Source organism: Camarhynchus parvulus, chromosome 1 (assembly GCF_901933205.1).
Source record: "Camarhynchus parvulus chromosome 1, STF_HiC, whole genome shotgun sequence".
Taxonomy (NCBI): Eukaryota; Metazoa; Chordata; class Aves; order Passeriformes; family Thraupidae; genus Camarhynchus; species Camarhynchus parvulus.
This window is the reverse complement of record NC_044571.1, coordinates 96,926,497-96,952,260: the sequence shown is the minus strand read 5'-3', so window position 1 is coordinate 96,952,260 and position 25,764 is coordinate 96,926,497. Positions and strand designations below refer to the sequence as shown.

General features: G+C 43.8%; 1 protein-coding gene across 12 annotated transcripts in view; it reads left to right on the top strand.

The window, feature by feature from the left end:
• The first annotated feature begins 274 nt into the window (after nt 1-274).
• Nucleotides 275-25,764, top strand: part of BBX (BBX high mobility group box domain containing) — a 140,468-nt gene continuing 114,978 nt past the window's right edge. For 2 of the 12 annotated variants that reach the window (XM_030960862.1, XM_030960812.1), the window contains exons 1-2: nt 2,238-2,787; nt 4,280-4,352. The gene's annotated coding sequence lies outside the window, so the exon portion shown is untranslated. Of the gene's footprint in view, nt 536-910; nt 1,036-1,561; nt 1,592-2,067; nt 2,101-2,235; nt 2,788-3,791; nt 3,818-4,279; nt 4,353-25,764 lie in introns of those variants that run through there. The other 10 variants (XM_030960895.1, XM_030960878.1, XM_030960832.1 and 7 more) reach the window with 9 other exon arrangements.

The following is a 25,764-nucleotide window of genomic DNA, read 5'->3' as shown; positions in this document are numbered from 1 at the left end:
ACATCCATCACGACAATCGCCATGCAGCCACACAAAAGCTGCTGGCCTCACACTGTCGCTTTGTGCATATCAGCTCGTCAGCCACAGAAATTCTCAAATGAATTTCACATCCATGTGTTAGGTACGGTCCGCGAGTGCAGGGCAGAGGACCGGGCAGGACACGGAGCGTGGCGCGGACCCCAGCGTTATACTCGGCTAGTTCTGCCAACAGAGCGAACTCTGTGGGAAGCTGATGTGAAGCCGGCCGTGCTGTCGATGCTGGCCCGGTGAGGGCCTCTCCGCCACGCCTGGGCGAGGATTCCTACGGCAGGGGGCACCGCCCGGAGCTCCGCCGTATGCCCGCGCGGCGCCGCCGCCTGAATCCCCCTCGCCGGGTCAGGGGGCAGCGCCGGCCCGGCCCGTCCGTCCGCGGGCCGCGGGGGTGCCTGCCCGTGTTTACTGCCCCAGCAGGGACTGCGCGGATGCGCTGCTGCCTCCCGCAACTTCTGGCTCGCCGTGCCGTGGCCTCTGAATGAAACTCGCCCAACTCGGCCGAGTAAGTTATCAGGAGGCTGCTCGGGGTGCGCCGGGCCAGGCCGAGCCCGCACCCCGCTACCCCGCGGCACTGCCCAGGGCAGACGTAGTTTACTCTCGCGGCGCTGCCCGAGCGGCCAGTGGACAGTGGCTCCCGGTGCTGTGGGCTCTAGGGCTCCGCGCTGCCCTGGGCGACCCCCGCTCCCTACCCCGCTCCGGCACCGCCGGGGGCTCCCCGAAACCTGCGAGGGGCAGCGCGGCGATCTTTGTGTGAGTGTGTGCGGGGAGTGTGTGCGCCGGCGGCTCCCTCGCGGGCCGCGGGTGTAACGGCAGCGCTGAGTGGCCGGCGGGCCCGTCGCTCAGCGCGCCGGCCAATGGCGGGGTGTCTTATATCGCGGGGAGTGTTGTGGCGCTGCCCGGGTTGCATGGCTCTGTGTGGAGCCGCGTTCCGCGGGCGCCGAGGCGGAGGGGCTGCGCTGCGAGCCACGTCCGGCCCAGCGGCGCGGCGCGCACCCCGCCGAGGTGAGTGCCCCCGCCCGCAGACCCGCACCGGGCGGGCGGGCGGGCGGAGATGGGCAGCGGCAGGGAGGGAGAGATAGGGAAAGGGGTGCCCTCGCCCCTCGCTTTACGCTCCGCGCCCCAGCGGCGGAGCAGCCCCCCGCACCCCTCCTGCGGCGCTGGCGGACGGGAGGGACGCGCGGAGCTTCCCCTGCCCGGCGCGGCGGCTGCCGCGGCTCCCAGTCACTTTTCCTCCCTCTTGCCAGCCCTGCCTTCGTTTTGAAAGTTTGGGCAGCGGAGGACGGGTGGGTTGGTGCCGCCAGCCCTCCGCCCGGCCGGCAGGGTAGGGGTGACCGGGGGTATGTGACGGAGAGGGGGCCAAGTGGATCGCGGTACAGCGCAGGGCATTTAAAACACCAGCGAGCTGAGCCCGAGAGGCGGCGGGGGTAGGCCAGCCAGTGCCAGGCTGCGTTGGAAACCAGGCACCTCTCTCCGCCACAGAGAGAGGCAAGAGCAGCGGCGGAGAGAGGAAGGGGAAGGAGGACGAGGAGGAGGAGGGATGGCCACCGGCCGCCGCTCGGTGCGTTCCTCTGGGGGGACTTGACAGGGAAATCGCGGCAGACAGAAACGAAACTTCATCCCGAGGGGCGGCGAGGCGCGGGGGAGAGTGCGCGGATCGGTATCGGCTGCCGCCGGCCTGGGGGGCTCCGCGCCGCCGGGAGAAAGGGCGGGGGGGATATAGAACCGGAGAGGGGGAAGCAGCCGATCCAGCGGCCGCACGGGGAGCGGGAGGAAAAACCCCGGCGCCGACCCCGACAACAACAGCGGCGGCCGGGCTCGGCCGGAGAGTTGGGCTGTGCGTTTTCCGGTAGTCATCGGCGATGCACCCGGGGCGGCGGCGGCCCCGGTGGGCAGCGGGGGGGCGTGCGGGCGGGCGGCCCTGCCGGAGTTTCGCGTGGATGCGGGATTATGTTGTGTCAATAAGTTTAAGGTGGAGAGGGAGGAAGGGAGAGAGGGAGGGAGGAAGGCGGGCGGGGGCCGGGGGGAGGTGGCGGCAGGCCTCGGCCGCGCGAAGTCCTATTTCTGAAGGTAAGTTGTGACATTGGGTGGTCGCGATGACAGAAAACTTGGCGAGGGGCATCTTGGGGAGGGGGCGACTGCCTCGGGGGGGGTCTCTCTCGGCCGCCGGGAGCCGGATGGGTGCTCGGCTGTTATTTGCTGCTGCGAGATCGGGTCGCTGGTAAATTACAGAAAGCAGCCCTCCTCCTCCTCCTCCCCCCGTTCCCCGCCAGGCGCTTCGCTCTTCCTCCTCTCGGGTTTATTTGCAATGTATGAAACTTGCATGGATGTGAGGACAGCCGATCCAGTGTGGGTTTGCGAGGAGGAGGAGGAGGACGGGGAAGGAAGGGTTGGAGGCAGGGGAGAAGGAGGCAGTCGCGTTAATCCCGGGCGCCTCACGGCAGCAGGTTTGCGTTAGGAATATCGGTGGCAGCCCGCTGCCGCCGCTGAATGAGGAAGGTAAAACGAAGCGATGCGAGAGCCGCCGAGGCGACATGCACGGCGGCGGGGCGAGAGGCACCGGCAGGCGGCTGCCCGCCCCCTCCCTCCCTGCCTGCTGCCTCCTCCCTCCCTCCCCGCCGGGGCGGGGAAGGACCGTGCCCGGGTCTCCCCCGCTCGCCGCCAGCCGAGCCGGGGGGCCGCGGGGCTTTAACCGTGTGCGGGGCGGATTCGCCACTTTTTCCGGGGGAGGCCCGCGGTTAAAAGTTTTCTGCGGAGGTGAGTGTGTGCGGGGAGGCCGGGGCGCCGCCAGGCCGGCGGTGGTCACTCGGGCCTGGGGCGCCGAAACCATTGCCCGTCCTGCTGGTGACACGTCCAAGTCCCGCAGCCCGGCGGGGCGGCGGAGGGGCCCGGCTCGGCCGCCGGGGCAGGGACGGGGTGCCGGTCTCCATGTGGGCTCTCCGGGCGGCGGCACCTCCTCCCCGGTGGCAGCGGCGGCGGCAGCAGCGGGATCATCGCCCGGGCCCGCGGGGAGGAGGAGGGGAGCAGCAGGGTGGTGTTTGCTGCCAGCCTGCCTCGCCGGAGCCCGCCGGGGAGGGCAGCTGGGAGGGCCGGGGAGCCCCCCGCGCCGCCGCCCCTTCCCTGCGCGCCCGCCCGCCCCCAAAGGTGTTGTGCAGACTTTTCCCCCGGGAGGGTGAGATTTATGCGCTGCATTATTGCTCCTCTCCTCCCCCCTCAAAGCAAGATGGACTCTCTCGTCTCTCTCTCTCACTCACTCTCTCCCTCTCTCTCGTTCTCTCCCCCTCTCCCTGTGTCTTGTCAGCCTTCAAGATCGACATTTTGTAACTAGGATGCAAACTTGATGGTGACCGGGGGCGGGGGCGAGGAGGGGAGACGGGAAAACCCTGGGTCACGGCGGTCTTTCTCCATATTTAATACCTTTTCTTTCCACCCCACCCCGGAGCCCGGATTCCGGTGGCCCTACACTTTGCACGGGCGAGGGTGGGTGGAGGGCGGGCGGCGGCTGCGAGCGCCGCTCCCCCGCGGCGGCCGGGGGTCGCTCCCCGCGGGCCGCGGTGGCGGAGGGGCGGCTGGGCGGCCGCAGCACTCCGGGCGGCTCGGCTGGGCTCTGCCGGGGGGCAGCGGGCATTACCTGAAACTGCTCCAGCCTTGCAGCCTTCGTCCGTCGCTCTGTCTGTCTGTCTCTTTCTCCTGGTGGTTCTCGTACCTGCGGTCTGGCAGCTTATTCTTGTTGTTAATTTTTGTGTTGTTTGGCTTATCCACGCGCGGGGATTGATCGCTCACTTGTGTAAGTTCCCGGGGGTTATTGTTATGTATGCCTCCTTTGCAGATGGTGGTCAACTTTCTGTCTTTTATTTTGATAATACATGTGAGTATTACTGTGTGTGCGTGTAAATAATAACGTGATGCATCTCTGTGTGTATGTATGTGTGTCTGTGCGCGCTCATAAACATGCATCCGTGTGAGGGAGAGAGACAGAGGAAGAACAACCCACCCTGCTGATGCACACTCAGATGATTTGCTCCATTTGCCCACTCCTAATGCCCTCTAAAGACACGGTGCATCTTTGTTTGCTCCTTACGGTTTCCTGCGACTGTCATCTTGTTTTAATGACAGTTTAGCTGGGATGGGGGTGAGGAGGAAGCAAGTTTCAAGTTTTGGGATCTCTCCTCTTGTTGGCGATGTGGTGAGTTGCAATATTGTAAAATCATGGTGTGCTGATGATGTGCCTTTATTTGATACTTTATAGGTTACTATCACATGACAAAGACTTTGAGACAGCTTCATCTTCGTCTGTCGGTAATTTCCATTTGCCTTTGTGGGTAAGTATTTGAACTGTACACATAAAAAAAACCTTGGTTGTTGTTGATAAGATAGAGGTCCTCGTGCTGCCACTTTTTATGAGGAAGATGCTTGTTCTGGTTTTAGCACCTCAGAAAATGTGTCTTCTCCAGGTGCTAATAGCTACTGCTAGAATACAAAGTTTGTATATAGGGGTTCCTCCAAGTAACCTGGAAATTAAAAGGTTGTGCATATTCAGAGCTCTCTTCTGCTTATTTTTTTTTAGTGGTGTTTTTTTTCCCTTAAACTTTGTGAAGACAACCAGCTGATTGACTTAGGGCAAAAGTTTTAGACCAAAGGAACATGCAAAGTGCAACACACAGGTTAAAAATGTAATGAACATGTAAAGTCCTTTTAAAATTCAGTGATAGAAAAGTTTGAGAATGTAAACTGAATAGGTAATTAGAAAACTCTGAAGGTCAAGAATCAATGACAAGTTTAGCAGAGCTGTAATGCTGATGCAACAGGAGTTTGTTCAGTTTTAACACGTAAACTGAGAGCTAGTTAGAGTTCCATCCATGCTCATTCTGCATTACTGTTTTTACTTTTGGCATTGATGAATGCAGATACCAATCAATTTGAAATATGTATCTTAGTGACTAATTTGCTAGTATTCCTATGTTTTCAGGTACACAGTGATTTTTTTTTTAATCTGCATTCTGGGAAAAGTTATGATAACTATTGAAGGGTTTGACACCTTTTAAGCTGAAGTGGAAGTGATAGTTTAAAGAAGAGGTTCTAAATTTTTGGGGTCCCGTTTAAAAATGACATAAAATGAGTGGCATTTGGAGCACTTCTCATACCATTGCCCGTGCTGTCACTGACCTACATTTGGCCCAAAATGGTAAGTGGGAGGTAGCATATCTTCTTGGTACTATTCTGCACATAATTAAAAACAAGACAGGACATGTATTTGGGGTAAGCTTAGTACTCATAAGTGCAAATGATTAATAACATACTCCTGACCTTTTGCAGGAAGCGTATAGCAGACATAGGATAAGTGATGGTCCCAAACATGCTGGCTTGAAGGGGGCTGTTGGGAGCAGCTGTTCTGGTATGACATTATAACCACAAAGCTAGTGTTGAGGCTGGGGTAGCCACTGTGGGCACTTGGTTTGAAGGGAGAATTCTGCTGTTCTCCAGTTCCTGCAGATTTACACTCAAATTTCAGGTTTTTGGATTTTGTATGTGTATGTGCAGGTCTCAGAGTATAAACACCAATTTCAATTACTGATTTTTTTTGTGACAGACTAGTTGCATAGGAGAATATTGCTTTTGGTTTTATAGCATTACTGACAAGGATTGTGTTCTGTGAAGAGTAATTTTTGCAACAGTTTTTTCTAAATAAAAATGCATGTAGAAATTCAAAACTGGCAGATAGGCTTCAAAATGTTGATCAGGGCTGAATACAAATGTTCTGATTTCTGAACTTAATTTTCTGTGTTTTCAGTTAAGAGTCACATGAGAGTGCTGTGAGTGCTAAGGACATTTTCTTTATTTTGAGTAATAGTAAAGGATACTGAACAAGAATAGCTCAGAGACCTTGACTCAGGTCTTGAGTCATTATCTGGTTTTAGTTTTGTTATGAAGTCTTTTGGATGCATGGAATGTTGATCTGACAGTGAAGTGGTGATCATAATCTTCCCACACTTGGAGAGAAGTGGACCTTGGTTTTGTGCATCGTGCTTAATATATGTCTCACCTGATGTTGAACTGGCTTGAACAAAGAAAAGGGTAAGGTATCATTTTTACAAAAAAAAACCAAAATAGGAGCTTTAGAGGAAGACAAGAAATACATTTCATTGTAGCTTAAAAAAAAGCGATAATGCGCCTAGTTAAGGTGAGGATACAGATGTTGTTAGGTTTGTCCATGACTAGAAATCTCTGTTTACTTTAGGGAGCTTTTATTTTGGTAAAAGGGAAGATTTATTTTGTTACACAGTTCTCACTAAAGTAACTGTTCATGGCTAGATTTTAGTCAGTCCTGACGTACAGGAGTTCTGGTTTGCTTGGCAAGTGCCAATGCAGGGCTGGTGTGTCACAAGATAGAAGGCAATGAGCTGCTTTGCAAGGAGCCTTGTGGATGTTTCAAAAATTGGCCCAAGCTCTCAAAAGTTTGTTGCACACTACTGTCTCTCTTGGCACAGCAAGCTGCTAAACCATGTCAAGCAGGCATGTAATTTAGCAGAAATGTAGCTGGTTTCTGTGTGGAGGTAAACTCAGAGTATTTAAGAAGCTTGCCCTTGACCCTTTGGAGTTTTGGGGGGCTGCTTGCTGTAAGCTCATTGCCTGCAACTTCCATTGGCTTCTGCAGGAGGTTTATTTAGGAAAGGAGTGTAGGAGTGATGGTGAGAGGAATTTGTCCATGTTTATTTTTCCCTTCAAGGAAGAAAACCTTTCTCTTTCATAGCTGTTGTGTGAATAATTAAATATATTAAATGTCAGTTTTCCACATAAAATATCAGAGGTAATCATGCCATTATTTTATAACTAATGTTTTTCCTGTTCATCCAGAATGCTCTTAATACACTTTGTTCGTAAATTAGTGGTTCTGTAATTGGCAATCCTGTAAGCATGTGAATATCTTGAAACAGATGACAAGTCTTGTTAAATTCACTGGTATTATTGCTCGCATTCGGAGCTTAAAGTTCTTCCAGGTGGCTGCCACTCATGGTCTAGGGGCTGAGGATGCGCAGTGTCTCTTGAGCTCATGAACATGGCATTAGGCAGGGCAGTCTTCTAGCTCAGAGCTGGAGAAAGAGTGGTGTGAAGAGAGGAGAACTTGACTGAGTGAGCTGGGCCGAGGTGCTCTTCCACCACATGTGGTGGTGGAAAAGGTGCAGGTAAGGTTGATGAGACCTGTGGTGTACAAGGCTCTGCTGTGATGTGAAGTTTGTAAATACACCTGCAGTGAAATTTGGATGCCTGGGAGGTGAGACACTGCTTCTCTTTCAACAGTACATGGCTTGTGTAGTGTTCAGATCCCCCTCTTTATCCGAAGGTGGTTTCTTGGTGGAGGAAGGTACTATAAATTAAAATTAGAGCTGAAGTGAAACTCTCATTTTATTTTTTGAGTGTGTTGCAGGCTGTCTCTGTGAGCTCTCGCAAGCTTCAAAACCAGAAGCTGCTTTACAAATTTTGGACCCAAGTTGGACCTCCTGTGAGCTGTCGTGATGATGGCCTGCTGTGACCACCAGTGGAATCAGCAGCACAGCTTTGGCCTGCTGATGTCTTCCGAGGTCTTTACTTTTAGAAGCATAGCCTTCTGTCCCTTGGTCACTTCTGAATGGAGAGTGACGATACTTCCCTGTATCATTAAATCATATGGTGCCTCTATATTTGGACAGTTTTCATGAGTGATTTAAGTTTTTCAAAGCAGTATAGATACTGTTGTAGCTTACTGTAAACTTAATAATTTATGTTTTCATTATTATTTAGGGGTCTATAAAGCTGGCTTGAACTTACTACCATATGTATTTCAAAATATTCTTGAGAAGAAATAGGTTAAAGTCATCCTTCTAAGTTCTGTAGTGTTATTTCTTTTCCTTGTACCATGTTTCTCCCTTTCCTGGGGTATTATTGCCAGAAGCCTTTTTGTTCAGTTTCATGTCAAAAGATTATTAGGACTTACTTCCTTTTTATTATTTTGGTTTTGGTTTGTTTTAAGATCAGTAATGATACAGTGTTTCTGTCTGAGAGTAATGGAGTGAGTGTGGTCCTGGTGGACATGGGAATTTCACAAAAGGCTACTACAGTTTTGGGTAGTTTTGGAAATGGTAGTATCTGAACCAGCCTAAGGATTACTCTGAATTTAAAAATGGCTTGATGGGCTGCTTTTTTGCATTGCTTGAAAAAGAAAAAAGCACATATTATTTTCTCAATAATAGTGATATTATTAATAATTGGAGGTTGTAGGCCTTGCCTTATTTATGTACTTCTGTCCTGTTTGGTGAAGCACACAAGCCATACCGTAATCACACACCTCAAGATCAGGAACAATCATTTTTTTCCCAGTTTTAGGCATCTGAGATGAAAAGCTGCGAAGGAGTGTAGGCTTTCCTGTAGTCACTTAGCAGGTTAGCAGTAGCAGGGAATGGAATAAAATCTGCATCTGACTCCTTAGTTTTGTGTCCTTTCCCTTGCTCTGAAGCTTTCCTGGTAAGTGCTTGTCTTGAGATGTGAGTAGACTCACTGAATTCTGTGCCACTTGGACATCTTCTGCCAATACTCCACTTTCATTCATAATGCTGTTTTAAAAAAATATCCCACCTTCAGAATGTTGTGAAGTTACTGACTTACAATTTGGTTATATTTATTGACAAGACAGTGTAAAGTAGGAGGAGAGCTTACTTAAGAGCTTTTGCCAGTAAACATGGTATTTAAACTGCTGTTTATTGCAGTATTTATTACCCCTATTTATTTAATACTAACCTGGTAAAGTTAATGCAAGGAAGAAAATGATTCTTCATAGTGATGTTTTAAAAATGTGATTAATGTGAAATAGTTCTTCACAATTAAATTATTTTTTCATATTCATAATCTAATGTAAAGTGACAACTGATTTTCTTATAAAACATGGAATTGACAGAAGCAACTACTTTGGCACTCTGGCAGTATTGTATAGAGTAACTTGCTTACCGTACTTTTATTTCTAGAGACGGTGTGTGTGAGATTTTCAGATTTGCTGTTTACCAGTGTTTTGTTACTCAAAATAAAAATTTGATGTAAAAATTTGAGGTGTATTTGAGGAGTAAAGCACACTTTACTTAATGCCTGGGTGTAGACCTATTTGTAATGTTCTCACAGTGATAGCAGTGTTTTATTATTTCTAATATTTACAAATTTAATTACCTAAAAAATGAATCAACAAAGAGGAAAAACATGGTTTTGACACTTTCCAGTGTTCATGCTTTTTCCTTTATAGCACACAAATGCATAATGTAATAGCAAGACCTTATGAGCGTGGACAATTCAGCATGTGAAAATAAACTAGCTTCAGGCATATCTGAGTACAAAGAAACCTAGTACAACAACATTTCAATTTTTAGCGAGGGAAAGGAAAGTTAACAGGATTTTATGAGGCTACACTAAGAAAATCAGTTGCTTAGGAAGCATGGGATTTTTATTGTCAGAAATCTTTCACGTGGGTGTCTCTAAATAAGACATTTTATAAAATGTAGCAAATGCTGAAAGTAAGAAGCAGCATTTTATTGACCCTTAATGTCACAGAGCCTCATTCAGCAAAGATAAAAATAATTCAGTGGACTTGCACAACATGGGATCTATGGAACTTAATGCAAGTGGAAGCTCTCTTGACAAGAAGCTTATCGAGTACTGTCTACACCTTCCCTTTCTGAGGGAAAGTGGGAAGGTGTCTTCCTTCTGGCTGTGTGGTGTTTTGTTTGAGGGTTTATCATGTTTTCTTTCTGAAAGGCATTATGTGTGTAGCAAATTGTCTGCTTTGAAACTTTGTGGAATGCCCCTAACTGCTTCCTGGCTGTGGGATCGCTCTCTTCTTACACAGGTGTAGCAACCAGAAGATTTCTACCACCCTCACTCCTGGGAGGGGCTTTGTCCTGTGCTTCTGAAACCCCAGGGTCCCCAGGGCAGGATTAGGCACATGCATTAAAGGCCTGCTCCTCGGTTCTGTTCCTGAGAACTGAGCTGGCCTGTTGCAGGATTCAGGTGAGGAAGTCTTAAGCCTGGTTCTGTGCACTGGTGAGCTGGGTAAAGGATTGGTGACTGTACCGTGCTGCAGAGTGTCAGGCAATGTTTCAGTGTTTGATGGCTTTCAACCAATACCTTTCACTTCATTCCCCAATATGTTTTTTCTGCTGGCTACATAAGGACTTTTAAACTTAAACCTTGCTGGAAGTTGTCCATCTTTTTGTTTCGAATATTTTGTTTTTCATTTGTACCCATATCTTGCACAGTCAAGAGATACCCAGCAATGGGAGTGGGGAAAGCATGTCACACAGTAGTAGTTAGGATTACGTCTCTTGCAGTAGAATAGTACATCTTCCCTCTGCAGCCTGTGCGTTCTTCTGTGAAACAAATAATTCTAAGTTTTTGTTTGTGTATGTCAGAGAATGCATTGTTTTGTGGTTGGCAAAGCAATGTTTAAGAGAGACTTCAAGAGAAATTTGAAGGTGAAACTGGATAAAGAAAACATTAGATGAGAATGGAAGGACTGAGGGAGGACTTGATTTCTTGCTTCATTTCATTTTTGTGGGTGGCTGTGTTTGGGTTTGCTTTCCCTAAGTGGTGGTCTTTGAGCCACATCCTGCCTACAGTGAACTACAGTTGGCAACATCATGCTGACTTACGGGGAAGTACAGGAACATCAGTTTCTCTTAACCTCATGGCTGAAGAGCCTGATCTTGCAGTTACAATTGTACAGGTGAATTCCTGAACAAAAAGCCAGAACCAGACCTGCATCATCGACAATGTGCACCTCTTTGCAGGTTTGCTGGGTGAAGTTCTGGTGGCCTGTAATTCCTCAGGAAAGCTGCAGGTTTCACATTATTCTTAGTTATTGCTGTGCAGATAGTCCTGCTAGGGACTGGCACCTGTTGTACTCACAAAGTTATAGGCCATCCCTGACCTGATGGTGAGCTGGGAGTAGAGAGAGACATTGCTTGAACATGCCAAGTTCCTGTAAATGAGAAGAGGGTGGAAGAGCATGAAGTGTGAGAATGCCATTTGGTAGATGATAAGTCTCCTGGCATGTAAGCCATTTTGTTCAAGTATGTTTGCTTTACAAGTTGGCTGTCTATGTCGAGGGAAAGAAAGCGTTCTGATGTACTTCAAATCAATGGGCAGAGATTATAGATTTGGAAAGAAGTACCATTTTCACCTCCACTTCCTTGGTAAAGCTATCTTCAGCTGCTCTTTCTCTTTCCAAAAGGTTTCTTTATATCCAAATTTCATGTGGAGTAGCGTAAACTTCTTGCCTAGCTCAGTTCTAATCAGTCAATGTTCCATGTCGCAAACTTGTGAGTTCCAGGGTTTAGCTTTTGTTTGAATATATGTGTAATTCTTTTTCTTATTTAAGTTTCTTTGTTTGTATTCCCTCTAATTTGTTTGAGATGCTCTTTCATACATTGTGTTAAACATCAATCATCAAGTGCTCATAATGTATTTTGAAACAAGTATGCAAAATTGCAGCATGATCCTGCACTGATTACAGAACTATAGCATATGAATTAATAAGAAAATAAAACCAGCATAATTAATTTCCAGCTGCTTTTGGAGAAACAGAGGTATTTATAAGGGGAAATTTGGTGTGTGCAAATTAAAGAATGGCAAAGCTGGTAGCAAATATATTAATGCAGACAATTATTCACAATTTACTTCCTCTGTTGTATTGATTAAAAATGTGTTTTAGTGCTGAAAGAGTAAACAGAAGCTCCATTGCCATTCTTCTAAAATGGTTGGACTAAATAAAAAGCACAAGTGTCAGAAGTAGAGCAAGAAAAGGAAGTTTTTAACTTTAAAATAAGGGAAGTAAATAAAAGGTAACTAAGTGTAATGGTGGAATTTGTCCATTTCTCATTACCATGAGATTTCCATTAATATGAGAAAATTGCCCGTTTGTGTGTGTGTGTTAAATAATTTTTAAGTGTTATTTCCCTTGCATCTCTTGTATGTGCTTGTGCTTGTCTGTCTTGCCTCAGCACTGTGTACCAAAGCAGCAGAGGGTAAAAAAAGTCCATGGTTGAAAGTGACCCAGGTAAAATCTCACACTGTGAGTGCCCTTGCCATAGTTTGGTTCTTCAGAGTCCTTTGGAGGAAGCTGTTGAGGGGATCTGGATACTCAGTTGTCGATTTTGAAATCACCTGGTTTGCTGCTACTCAGAGTGGGCCTGTTGCTCAGGTGGGAACTCCAAACAAAGCTTTTGGGTCTGTGTGCCTGCGATGTCTTCCTGGTTTTTAATCAGCAAAGGAGGATCCTGCCCTCTAGAGAGAGATGTCTAGAGGAAATGGATTATTTATTTATATAGTGAAGTGGACTCTCGAAGATGTCCCTGTCGAGCTTTCTGTTTCGCTGCGCCATGTGCTGATGGGGCCGAAGTGAGTGAGAGGATGCTGGAGTGCGCAGAGGGAAGCACCTGAGAAAACTGACCAGATACCGTGTTTTGTCTAGGAAGTGTTCTGCTGGTTTCACTGCCACAGCTGATCTGGTTTCTGTGTGCAGCCTTGCTTTTCTAGATGGACCCACAGGGCTGCATTTGACGTTTGCTGTTACTCTTCACAGAAAGAAGGAAATCAAAATGGGAGGTGAGGTTGTCATCACAGACATGCCCATGCAGTGGGTTACACAAGAGAAAGGCACAGTTCAGATCTACAGTGGGGACAGTGTGTGTTCTCTTATTCAAGGATCCTAGAGGGGAAAAAAATATCTTTGAGTGGGGATGGTGTTTTGTGGAGCTCTAACAGGCATTGCAGAGATTGAGTAGGGCTGAAGGAGAGAGTGGGGGCAGGCACACTGAAAGCAGGGGAGGTTTTATGCCTCCTATTCCTGGCCATGGTGAACCCCTCTCTACGTATGCTCCCATGTCTGCAGCCTTGACATTCCAGTTATACCTATTGAACTGATTTAAATCAGGATTGTGCTCAATAAATACATGGGTTAAATTGGTGCTTGTAATCTCATTTTGCTTTGGTATTTTTGTTTTTTCAGGAGCAGTCTCCATTGGTAGACAGCATTAAAATGTGTGGCCCAATTTATCCTTTACACCAAATTAGGCACTACTTTTTTTTGTTATTTCAGAGCATGCACTGTATGCCTCTACACAGTTTCTAAGTGATTTCATGGCCTATGTGCATTTATCTAGATTGCAACTGTTAAGAAAGTTTTTATTTAGGACATGACAAATTATGCATTTTTTTGATTGTGGCCTTTAAAAATGTCCTACTTAATAAAATTACACTCATGCACAAACACAAAAATAAATGCAAATAGATTTTGCACTTAAAATAAAACTAAAATATTATCCCTAGTAAGGTAACTAATTCTGCTTAAGTGAATGCAAGCTTTTAGAACTAACAGAACTCAAACTTCTTTGTTTTCTCAGAAGAGAAGGAAAACAAATAATCCTACTCTTTGAATTCCCAGTTACTTTCCCAGCTTTACAGGAAGTGCCATTAAGTGACATACGGAGCAAAGACTCAGCAGATGCAATGGAAGATATTAGTTTCAGATAACTTAGTTCTAAACCTAATACTTGTTCTTGGTACTTCAAGGAAGACTTACCTGTTGAGTGTTTGAGCTTTGCTTACAGTTTTGACATCAAACATTTGCAATTTATTTTAATATAAATTGAGTTACATAATATTACAGTGGAATTTAACATTGGTTTGTAATTTAATGGCGAATTGCAATTAGATTTTTTTTTGCTAAAATACATCTAGCAACAATAACATCTGAAATGCTGATATGATTTCTTTGTTCAGAAGGAGTTCATTTGTAACAGAATCTGTTTCTGTTAAGCAGAATATATTTTTTAGATGACTTTAGCATCTATTATCTGGTTCCTGTTTGTAATAGCAGATGCCTTGGACAGTATCTTCTGCCATTAAGGAATGCAGAGTAGCTCACTAGGTAACACTGTGGCCATATTTTGTTGTTGTTGTTGTGCATGCTAGACCCCTCTGTAGCTTCTAAAAGATAGAGATCAACAGATCTCTGTTTACACAGATATGTACTTAACATTAAAAAAATTAATTATTTTAAAATTGCTGTTACAAGCTTTACATTTGACTATGTGGTATGTGATTGTGACTTTAATGGTTGAGGGGGTACTTTACAACATCCAGGAGGGAATCTAGCACTGCTGGTCAGAGAAAGCAAAACATGAAACCAAGTTGTTACTGGATGCTGCATGTATTGCTAATGTATTAGAGGGAAAAAGAAATAAGGAAAAAGAAATTGGTATATATGCCATAGCAGCTCTGTGGCTGACACGAATTCTACCCCCCACCCTACCAAAATATTAATAGCATCCCTGCAGTCAAAAAGCTTGATAATGTGTATTGACTCTGCAGCTCCATGCATTTTTTCTGTAGCAGGGGAACTGTGTAGCAGTATTTGCGACCATTAAGGAATGCAGAGTTAGACCTCAGGTAAGAGAAGAGTTATGCTCAGAAATGCAGTGTGCCTGAGGCCTGGTGGTACAGTTACACAAACTGTGTACAAATGCAGTTTTGCCCTTGCCTCCCAAAAAGGAGGAATTACACACTTGAAGAAGTGGTTTTATGTCCTTCACTCTCTGGTGCAAACATAGGTTTCATGATCTTGTCTTTGTCCTGGTTTTCTATTTTCTTTTGTATCAACGTATAGGGTATTCAAAGTCTCAGCAGTTATTGTGGTCTAGAAGAACTAAATATGATAAGATTAGAAAGCTGAATAGAAATCAGAGGAAAATTGGAGCAAAGGTCAAAATGCTATTGCAGGTTGCAAATGTTTAAAATGGTCAATTTTTATAAAGAAATAAAAAGAAAACCTTCCTTAAAAATTGAAACAGGAAAATTACTGACTATTTCTTACTCTTAAGAGAACAAGCTAAAGTAAGATGAATCACTCATCCTGAAAGGGTCGTCATTTTCGTTTTCACATACATTTGATTCAAGATCAGTAAGAAAATAGCGTAGTCATATATTTAGGTAACTTTTTTGATAAGAGCTGTTTATTGCTGAAGCATTCATGTTTTTAACTGCTCCAAAACAATTCACTTTTTTTTAACATAAGCGTTCCAACAGAATGCTTTTTTTACTTCTCACCCACCGTGCTGTTCTTGTGGCACTCCACCTGGAGAACTGCATCCAGCTCTGGGATCCCCAGTATAATAAAGTCATGGACGTGTTGGAGCAAGTCCAGAGGACGGCTATGCATTTGATCAGAGGGCTGCAGCACCTTTCCTATGAGAACAGGCAGGGAGAGTTGGGATTTTTTGACTTGAGGAAGACATGGGTCCAGGAAGACCTTGTAGCAGCTTTCCAGCACCTCATGAGAGAGATGGAGAGGGACTTTTCGTGAGAGCAGGTTGTGACAGGACAAGGGGGAATGGTTTCAAACTGAAAGAGAGTAGATTTAGATTACATATTAGGAAAAAATTCTTTACTGTGATGGGATGACTGCACTGGCTGCGCCATCGCTCATTGTTCAAGGCCAGGCTGGATGGGGCTTGAGCAACCTGGTCTAGGTGAAGATGTCCCTGCCCATGGTTGGGGAGTTCAAATTAGATGACCTTTAAGGTCCCTTCCAACCCAAACCATTCTGTGATTCTTCAATGTGGCTGATTTTATAATTACTGCACTTTCATAGGATTGAATTATTCTTGTCCTAACTTGCTTCTTCCTCCCCTCCCCTTATAGACGCATGAAATGTTGAGGCTTTCGTTCCTTTCAGAAAATAAATATTGGAGCCAAGATTTTATCGGGAGAATTTGTATCTTTGACAGTGTTCTGTCTGAAATGTCTCAGAGAAACCTGTTAATCTGCATGTGCTTAGCAGTGTTCTCCTGCTAGGTTACATTGGAATGGAATTCTGGTCAGGCTACAAAATCTGGGTGTAAATTCACTTTGGTCTGAAATCAGAGTTGATATGAACTTGTGCAATTCCGCTGAGGCTGCTGAACAGAATTTGATTGTGTTTGTCTGGGGGATTGTGGCAAGACCAGTTAAGAGAAGTGTGTGTTTAAAACATTGCTGAAACTACATCAGTAGCACTTGATCAGAGGAATGAGACACCCTCATTCCTTTCTATTTTTTATTGGGGGGCCAGGGAAGAGGTGGCATTGGGTAATGGTGATGGTGGTGGTGTCCCATCACTGCAATTAAAACTCACTTCTTTCCTTTTTCTTTTGAGAGTTAGTCAGATGGATGAACTTAGTGAAATAATCAACCGGCAGTCCATATTTAGATGATGGGCCAGTCTTTTTTTTGGAACAATTTTAAACTGAGGAACCAGAAGCATTTCTGCTAGTGTTGAACCAAAGTAGTCTCTGCCAAGCAGTCTGCTTTTGTGGTGGCTGTAGCCAAGCACAGAGGGAGTGGAAAAACAGGTGCACTGTCTTAGCCTGAGCGCTTCAAGTTTGTGTAAGGTAAACTGTAGAGGAATGTCCTTTGCACATGTTGTGCACTGTCTGCAAAACAGATTCTGTTACTTCCCCAAGTACTTCTCCCACACACCAAAAGTGATGGGGGCAGCTTACCTGATTTCGCCCATCTCCCATCCAAAAAAGAGCCGTGCTGTTGCCCAGGAGCTGCACTCCATTAGGTGTAATCACTGTCATGCTGAGTTCAGTGAGAACTTTGTTACAGACTTCAGTGGAAATAAAGATTTTCTTAAAAGTCAGAATTTGTGGATCTCATTGAGATCTTAAAGGTTTGTGTGTACTCTACCAGTGTCTGGTAGATCTGGTGATTGGCATGAATTTTCCAGTTTTACAAATGTGATTGAAAGTATACAGTAGCCTTAGAATAAAGGTAGAGTAGAGTATGCCACTATAGCCTTTTCAGCTATGGAGACCAAATAAAGCAGTTTAACCATTTGCAAAGGTGAGGTGATGATAACTTCTGCCCGTGTAAAGTGTTGTGCAGTTTCTGAAAGAAGCACTAGTTAGTGAGTAGCAGGGCAGAAGCTTGAGAAGAGTTGTCCACATTTGTCGGTTGGTTTTTTTTGTTAGCCCTGTCAGGGTAAAATGGCAGTTGCATTAATTGTAGCTGTGTGATAATACTTGGGGAAAATTTTACACTGAGGGTTGTTGATTGTGAAGATCTAGAAAAAGATCTTTCTCTGATTCTTTCTCTGGAGAGATGGACTTCAGGTCCACCCTACCAGAGAATCAAAACCATTCACTTTCTAAACAGGTATGTAACAAATCTTTTAAGAGTGTGTACTGTAGAACACAGGTAGTGTTGTCATTTATATATTACATATTTTGTTAAACAGCATGTTTTTAGGGTGTAATAACATTTTACTGTTCTATTGTGTGCTTTTGTAGGCATCAACTAATTACATTTTACAAACATTTCAGAACCAGTGCTACCCCACCCCCATTTTGCAGTCTGCAGAGTAGACTCAGGGATATTCAGGTAAGACCAAGATGATAGAATGAAGTATGGAATTCCTAAACTTCCTGCAAGTTCTTACATAACTGTTAAACTTACTGCACTGCCGACCTCTTTATTACTGAAATATCTGCCCTGTGCACATTACTTTCCTCTATTGATTGGTGGAAAAATGGTGATGAAGTGTTACCTGTTGATTTCTAGCTTCCTGGTTGAGTACATGTGAACTTAGACTTGAGCAATCTGTTCGCATCCAAATTCAGTTCAGGATTCTTCCTCCACCTCTAAGAGCTTGTGCTGCCTGATAGGAAAATACCCTTGCAGGTCAGAGCTTTTGGGCCTGGTCTTCTGTTCTTCCAAGCCCAGGCCTCTTCTTAATGTAGTGCTGTGTGAATATTGCCTTCTGTTCTTCCTAATGCTCTGAAAAAACTTTTGCAAGGATGCATAGGCATGTTTTGTTTGCTGTACAAGATGTGTGAAGGTGATAGAAACATATTTGTGCTGGTTCTAAGAATGAGCTAAAATATCCTGTTGCTCAGAAGGACTTTGTAAAGTCAGGCTTTGTTTCTACCTACATATTTCAGTATGTTCAGTTCAGCTCTTCAGCCAGAGCTTCTTGATGTAAGGATTGGCACAAGTGGCCTCGAAGGAAATCAGCATTGTGGAAGTGTGGGATTTTGCAGGGTACTTTGTAATTCAGGTGCCAAGTTTGAACTTATAGTTTAGTATTGGGTCAGTACAAGCGCATCTAATGACTGTCTTTCAAAACAGATAAGACTGAGAATCCATAGATCTTGCGCTTTCGTTTCTTAGGCTAGTACAGTTAAGAACTGTGGACTTGTGTGCACCTAGGGTTTTAAATAACTTCTGTTTTCTCAGTTGGTATACAGTCTTGGGCATACCAGAATCTGATTTACAGAAAACTCTTAATATCTTGTTCACCTCCTGATTTCAAATTTAACTATCTGTATGCTATACTGTGAATCTGTAGATCCCAAGGAAGTTATCTCGCATCCTTGTTCTACAGTTCCAGCTAGCACTATCAGGTTTTTTAACTACTCATCTTTTTTTTTTTTTAATGTGATCAAATTTGCATCTTTTGGACTGAGTCTTTTCATCTCTTGGGTTTATGCTGCCTGCAGCATTATTCTGGTAATTCTGTCTGCTGGAAAAAAAACCAGAACAACTGAAAAACAAATTCTGAAAAAAAAACCCCAACAAAACAAAATATGGGAGAACAGCCTATAGATTTTAAGGAGCTTGTCCTGAAGAATGCTGGTCCTGCTTGTTGTCCAAAGAATTGATTTTTATTTCACAAATACAAAAGTTTTTTGTCCATTCATTTTTAAGGATTGTGCTTCAGTTGTGGAGAGCACAAAGATCTTTATATACTTGATTATTTTAGGGCCCAGTCCTGCAATGCCTCTGTCATAGCAGTCTCCTTGAGCTATTGCAGTTGCAGGATTGAAGCTGTACATGCAGCTAATCTTACAGGGGCCTGATCCTGCTCTGAGACCTTTTGGCACAGCTCCTTGGCACGTGCACAGTTCTGGGTAAGCTCTTGTGGCTTGGTATCAATTAAATAATGGTGTAGATGGATCTGATTGTGTATTCCGGTTTATGTAGCAGTGAGGTTCCGCTTGGAAATCTCATAAAGCAGGCTATGTGCAGAAGTTGGTAAAGTCTGTAACCTGGGTGATTTTAGAGGTGCTTCTCAAGAAATAAGATAATTAGATTCAGAACTTTCCTCGTTTCTCCTTGAAATGTAAAGCTAAACAGTTGACAGGGAAAGTAGATCAATAAGAATATACATACAATAAAAAACAGAAGGAGCAAGTGGCCCAGTAGTGTTTGGTTTGTTTTGTGGGTTTTTGTTTGTTTTTAAATACTTCTTTCTCCAGTAAGTACATGAATAAAGTAATTAATTTATGTGACTTCTTGGAAAGTTCCCTTAATAAAAGTTTGCAAAAGCCAAATAATGTTTTTGTAGAAAAATAAATATTCTGAGAAAATGTAAAACAAATCTTATCCTGACAGCTAGGCAGTAGTGCTTCAGATGGGAACCAGGCTCAAGCCATGTCATGACTCTTCCTTGACCTGGAGCAGATGTTTCTGTCTCCTTGGAGAACTCACAACTTTAAGCGAAGTTAATGCCGGTCAGTTTTTGCTGCTGGTGTTCAGAATACTGTGCAATACTTTCAGGAAGATCTGAAAAATTATCAGGTACTTTTCAGTCTGCCGCTGCTTGAGAGTCCTGTATTGTCAGGTCCAAATGACTTACACTTACGAAGGAGAGTATGTCTAGTCAGGGTATGAGAATTATGTTTATGCTTCCACTGGTTTCAAAGCATCCTGAAGAATATGGTACTATCTCGACTCTCTGGTACTGCAATTAGACTGCCATGGGCTTGCAGACATGCAGAAAGTTAGCTCAGGGATCTTCTTGCTGGACTAGTAACACTGCAGAATATAGGACTCGTAGAGAAATGAAAATAAAAAAGATATGTCAGAATATGATTCAAAACAAAATTTCTTACAAGGTCCTAGTATTTACTTCTTATGCACTATGGTGTTATTGAGACCTGCAGTGGATGTTGGAACCAATCCACTCTGTTGCTAGAGCATGCTCTTTCTTTTTCTCTGTAGCCAGGGACTGAAGGTGGCTCTTAGGTACATGTCTGCAGTTACAGTGAGACTGGCATAACGTCAGGGCGCTCCAGAGCAGGGAAAAATCTGAAGCAAATAAGCTCTGGGTTAGGAGGTGTCTATATTCCTAAGGCTCACAGCGAGGTAGAGAATAGTGATGCCTGTCGTGTCCTTGCAAGGTGTTGCCTGTGTTGGGGTCAGGTAGAGTATGCTCTGTGGTTCTGATTCCCTCGTCATCCAGACTGATGACTCTTCTAGAGCTCCTTACCAGTTTCTGTCTGAATTTCCTGTAGTGGAGATAGGGATGGGTAAGGACAGCTGTGAGAGTAGCGTTTTGGTGCCTTACAGACAGCCAGGACACTGACATACCTCAGTCTGGGAAAGATTCTCAGTGTTGCAGCAGAGGTGTGGTCAGAGATTGTTGTGAACACCTATGAGCTTTGCCTTGTAAGTTAATTGTGTTGCTACTAGGACCTTAAAAATATATAAGAGATAAGGGGTTGTGTGTGAGGGAATATGATGGCTGTCAGACACAACCTCACTTCTGAAGCTACCAGGGAAGCTAGTGAGACTCTGAAACTTTTTATTTAGAACATACAATTTATGTTCTTCAGGTATGCTGTGCCAATTGATTTATAGCCTGACATTTTGTTATTGTTTCAGTCTTGAGCAAAAATTCATTCTGTTTATGGATTAAAAAAGATGCTCTTGCTGCATTTCCTTTTGCTGTGGATCTGTAATTACTGTTCTTGTGTCCATTTATGAGCGAGTAAAGGCCTTTAGTAGAGGTGATTTGCTTTTGACATCAGGAAGAACTGTTCCTGTTTCAACTTTGTTGACAGTTTTTTCTCTAGCAGAAGGAAGTTCCGAGGAGTTAAGTTTGCTACAGTTAGCATCAAGTACACAGCATGATAGATCTCCCAAGTTCACTGAAGCAGTTGTGGGATGGGGGGGGAGAAGAAGTGCTCCCTAACTGGTCTTAAATTTTTCTGCATCCGTAACAAATCACTCAACTCCAAGAACAGACAGGAGCTTGTTGAGGTTGTTGGTTAGGTTCATGGAGTCACATCATCTGCAATCCTCTGTGCTCTTTCAGTTTTGATATTTGGAATAGCCAAGGTTTGGCTTAAATAAAAAGAGAAACTCATGCCTTCCCACTGACTGCAGCTGCTGTTGTCTTGTGCATCTCCACAAAGTAGGTGTGAGAAATTGCCTGTCAGAGGGGCAGCAGACAACATGTAAGATGTGAGGATGAGGATCCATTCATCTTCACCTTCCTGTTACTGTGGTGGAAAAGTCTTTCTATACCAACTGTCTTATTCTTCTTTGGAGAACTCATTCATTAAGTTGGCCATGTATGATAGAGATGGCTGGACAAGGAGAGGAAAAACATAAAACAGGAAGTCAAATTGCAATTAAAAAGTAAATACATGGAATAGGGTCTTTCAGGAGAGCTAGACATGTTATCACCATATAAAAAGTTAAGCATATATGTAATTCTTTATAAGACTGAGCTTATTATTTGGTTTAAAAATTGCGCTGGAATGCAAGAATTTTCAGTCTAAATTTGTATTATTTCTGTGTGGAAACTTTTGAATATGTGAAATTTGCTAGTGGTGACAAGTATTTGATCATAATGTTATTTTAAACTTGGACGCATCAGCTTCCAAAATTTAGGACTCTTGACAGATACTTAAATATTTAAAACACCCTCTATAAGATTACTAAATCCAGCAGTTCAGCTATATAAACAATGCTAAGGATAATGAACCAGAAATATTCAAAATGGCATACCCTCTCCTATTTCAACGTTCACCAGGGTGAATCACAAGAAAAGTAACTCCTAAATGTTTATTTGTTTTAACTCACTACTTTACTGATGATCCAAGCTTTCAGGGAAACCCATGAAGTCCCACAAGGTGGCAGGAGCTAACTGTTCTATACTAGACCATTATATGATCTAAAGGAAAAGAAAGATAAACTCATTTTGCTAGTGGCATGTATTCAGATCGTAAGCCAGTTAGGCCAACATTTCAAAACCCCATCTTTGTGTTTCTTAGACTTGTGAATAATTTTGGCAAATGAACAAGATTCTGACCTCAAGAATCTTACTTCCAGACAGAAAATCCAAGCATTCTTACTTGGTCAACAAAACAGGACCTTTATTTTCATTAAGTGGTGATAATTTGCTTATAATTTGCATTGTCACTGTAAATGAAGAACGGGTGAATCCATTCAGGAACTTGGTGATAATTGACATTCAGAGTTTAACAAATTGGCAGTGAGCATCTCCAACTTGCACATTCACATTGACACTGTAGGAATGCTGATCATAAGGTGGGACACGGGGCTGAGGAACTGCAGAAGCAAAAGGATTCTCTGCTGCTTCAGTGAGGCTGCAGAGATATTTTGCTTTGGAAACTGAAGAATCAAAACGTCACTAAAAGTGTTAGAGTTAGGGGATTATTGGCAATAATAGCTTATTGTAACTAGTGAGACAGTATTGGCTAGTATAAGGGACATAAGGCTGAAATTTTCTTTTTCTTTTCCCAGTGCCCCAGTCTTTATTTAGGCTGCTGGAATTCTTATTCTGCTTTTCTTGCTTTTATTTCCATGCACCTGTTGATGGGCCAGCACTTTCCTGAAACATTCTGTGATCAGGATGTAAAGCACAGCAAAAAGAGCAAGGGGGTTAATCAAGTATGTCTCCTCAAAAGCATGATTTGAGACCTGTGGTTATATCCCCATGCTTACTTAACCTTGCACTTGAGTTCCAAATCTTGTTTTTAAAAAACCTCTTTGAACTGCCTTAGAAATCCATGGACTGGAGGGGTTTAGTTGGCAGAAGTAACACTGAAAGAAACAGTAATAAGATGAAGTAGTTATCTCTGATTGAGTGGACCACAAAGTGTTGGTTTGAGACTTGTGAATCTCTTGATTTGTGTTTAGAGATTTTATTTTAAATCAGCTGATGTCCATTTTTGTTTTTTTGAGTGAGAGGACAAATATGTATATTAACCAGGTATCTTTGGGAATGGGAACCGTGCTGCTTACGTGGACAGACAGTGCAATTCAGTAGGACTAAGGTGAAACAGCTACCTAAAATTAGGTAGCTTTATTAATCAGTAGACAGATACTAGGAGTAAAAATAATTCAACTTTCATAAGAAACTTAAAATTCCATGCCACTCGGTGTCGATTGCATGCCATTATGACGTAGAGAAAGTTTCTAAGCCTGTGTTATGGGGATATCTGCAGTAGCCATATAAGGTGAATGAAGTGAAAATGCTTCCATGCCTGATATGAAATAGTATTGATGAAAGGAACTTGCTACACAATTGATTTTAAATGTTTTTGACTTACAGACCTATTGTACTAGTGTGTTGTCCAGTAAAATACCTACACCTCACTGGTGACAGGGGTGATGGGATGAGATAGAGATGAGCATTCTCAGCAGCTCCCACAAAGATGTAGCATAAACCATTGTCCTGCCAAAATATGTGAGCTTCAGGAACATTTATTTTTATACCCTTATTTGCAGGAATGCTTGAAATTTAGAAAAACCTTTGGGTTTAGAGCTAACCTGAGTAATTTTAGTGGCTGTAGTCAGATGATACTTATAGTTTCAAGTGAAAATTCTGTGATTTTCAATTGTGACACCTTTCATTTGCCTCTAATTTGAAAGAAAGCCTAGTTTTTACATATAAATCTTCAAATAATGATTAGAAAGTAAATCATTACCAAGGATTCAGCATTTGATGGATGTACTAGTGAAAGTTGTTCAATGCAGTTGAAAAGGTGCATGATTTACATAGTAATGTACCAGTAGGATCAGGAGTCTGAGCTGCAGATTATTAAGTAATTGTTGCTTATTGAAACAAGCCTGGCTATATCTGTCATTTCTTCTGTTTGAAATTTCTAGTCACACAAGTGAGGTAGATGCCTCACTTCCATTGCAACTCAGAAGCAGTGGGTCACTTATACTGATGTGAAATACTTGAAAGAAACCCTACATACCTGTATGTAAATATGATGAAAAAAATCCGTTTCAGACTTTAAGATGGAAGATCGTGTATTACTGTGATGTCTGTGTTCAAGAGTGTTAAGTGTAGTTCCAGTACGCTGCAAACGTGGATGTTAATGTGGCTTGCAGAGAGTTTGCTGCTGCTGCCTCTTCAGACTACGGTGTCAGGGTAAAGTTGGATTCTTACATTTCTTTATGCACAAAAAGTCAGCGATCATGATAATGATTTTCTAACCCAGGGTTAGAAAGGGTAGTGCAAGCAACTCATTTTAGTTTGACCACACAGTCAATACAGAAAAAGGCTCTGGAGTGTATAGTGGCATATGTCTTTTTGGGCAGAGAAGTAGCTTTCCAGAGAACAGTGGATGCTGGGGGAATGGTGTTTCTCAGCAGGGGCAAATAAATGATCATGAGAGATACCTGCTTTGTTGGTGTACTTAAAATTGTTATACTGAAATGGGAGGCTTAGAAAAGATTATTGAATAATTTGGCAATTGATGGCAATTGCTGTATAACTCCAAATTAATTGCAGTATTGCTAGAGGAAACAGGTGGGAGGTGAAGAGGACTGCACAGGGCACGTGTCCCTCCAACATAAGTATCTTCTTCCAGGGAACCTAGGGTCTTCTCTCCCTATCTGCCAAATCCTGTCTGAAATGCCTCAAGTGTTTGCTGAGTTTGGTTAATTCAGGGACAATTGTAGTTGCCCCATCTACCAGATTCCCTGCTGGTGCTGAGTGCCCTCTCTTCTCTGTGACCAGCTTGGGAATGCTGGGTGTCACTGGCCTCTGATAAATGCCCAGGTCAAGAAAGAGTCCAGCCAGACAAATGGGCAAATATATACTGCCTGTTTAGGAACTGAGCCAACAGATCTATGCATCCCTCCCAAGTCTGATTTGCGGTCTAGAGAGTTGGCTGTGCAGTATGCAGGGTCTTAAAAAGAAAAAGTGGAAAGATTCTTCATTATGAACTTTTTGGAAACACCTTGCTAAAATGTAACATTTAAAAATACATGTTGATAAATCCCAGCATCATCTCAAATCTTAAGAGTATGTCTTTACATGGTTTTGTGGTCACCCAAGGGTTCTTTCAATAAGGCAGAACAAGTATCAGTAGGGGTTTGGCGGTGGTTTGGCAGTGATAGCATGGAGCTCTGTATGTGCTAGTTTAACCTGCATTGAGTAAGGGGAGGTTAGGTTGTGCAGTGTGGGGCTGGGCTGCTGCACTTGGGGTTCCTGGTACTTGATTTGTTGGTTTAAATCAGGTTGCTGTGTCTAGAAGCTACCAAAACTACTGAGTCTCTGGGGCCAGTCACTGACAATTGGTGCTGATGAGACAAGGACCTGTCCTGGACATTGCTTCAAGAGGCAAGATCTGGTTAGGCTTTAGTAACAACTATCCTGGTGCTAGGAGGTTGCAAATCCTGTTTGTGGATTTCTTTTAGAGCGCTGGATGTTGAAAACTGTACTTTCTCTTGGGAAATGATTATTCAATTAACTGGGTATTTATTTGGATAATAAGTTTTGTTGTTGTTGAAAGTGAAAACTAGTTGGGGTTAGATCTGCTTATTAGAGGGCTTGTTCTTGGGTTTTATAGGAGTGGGGGAGGCAGGGGAGGATGAGCTTACTGCCTTTGGTGCTGGGGGTAGAAT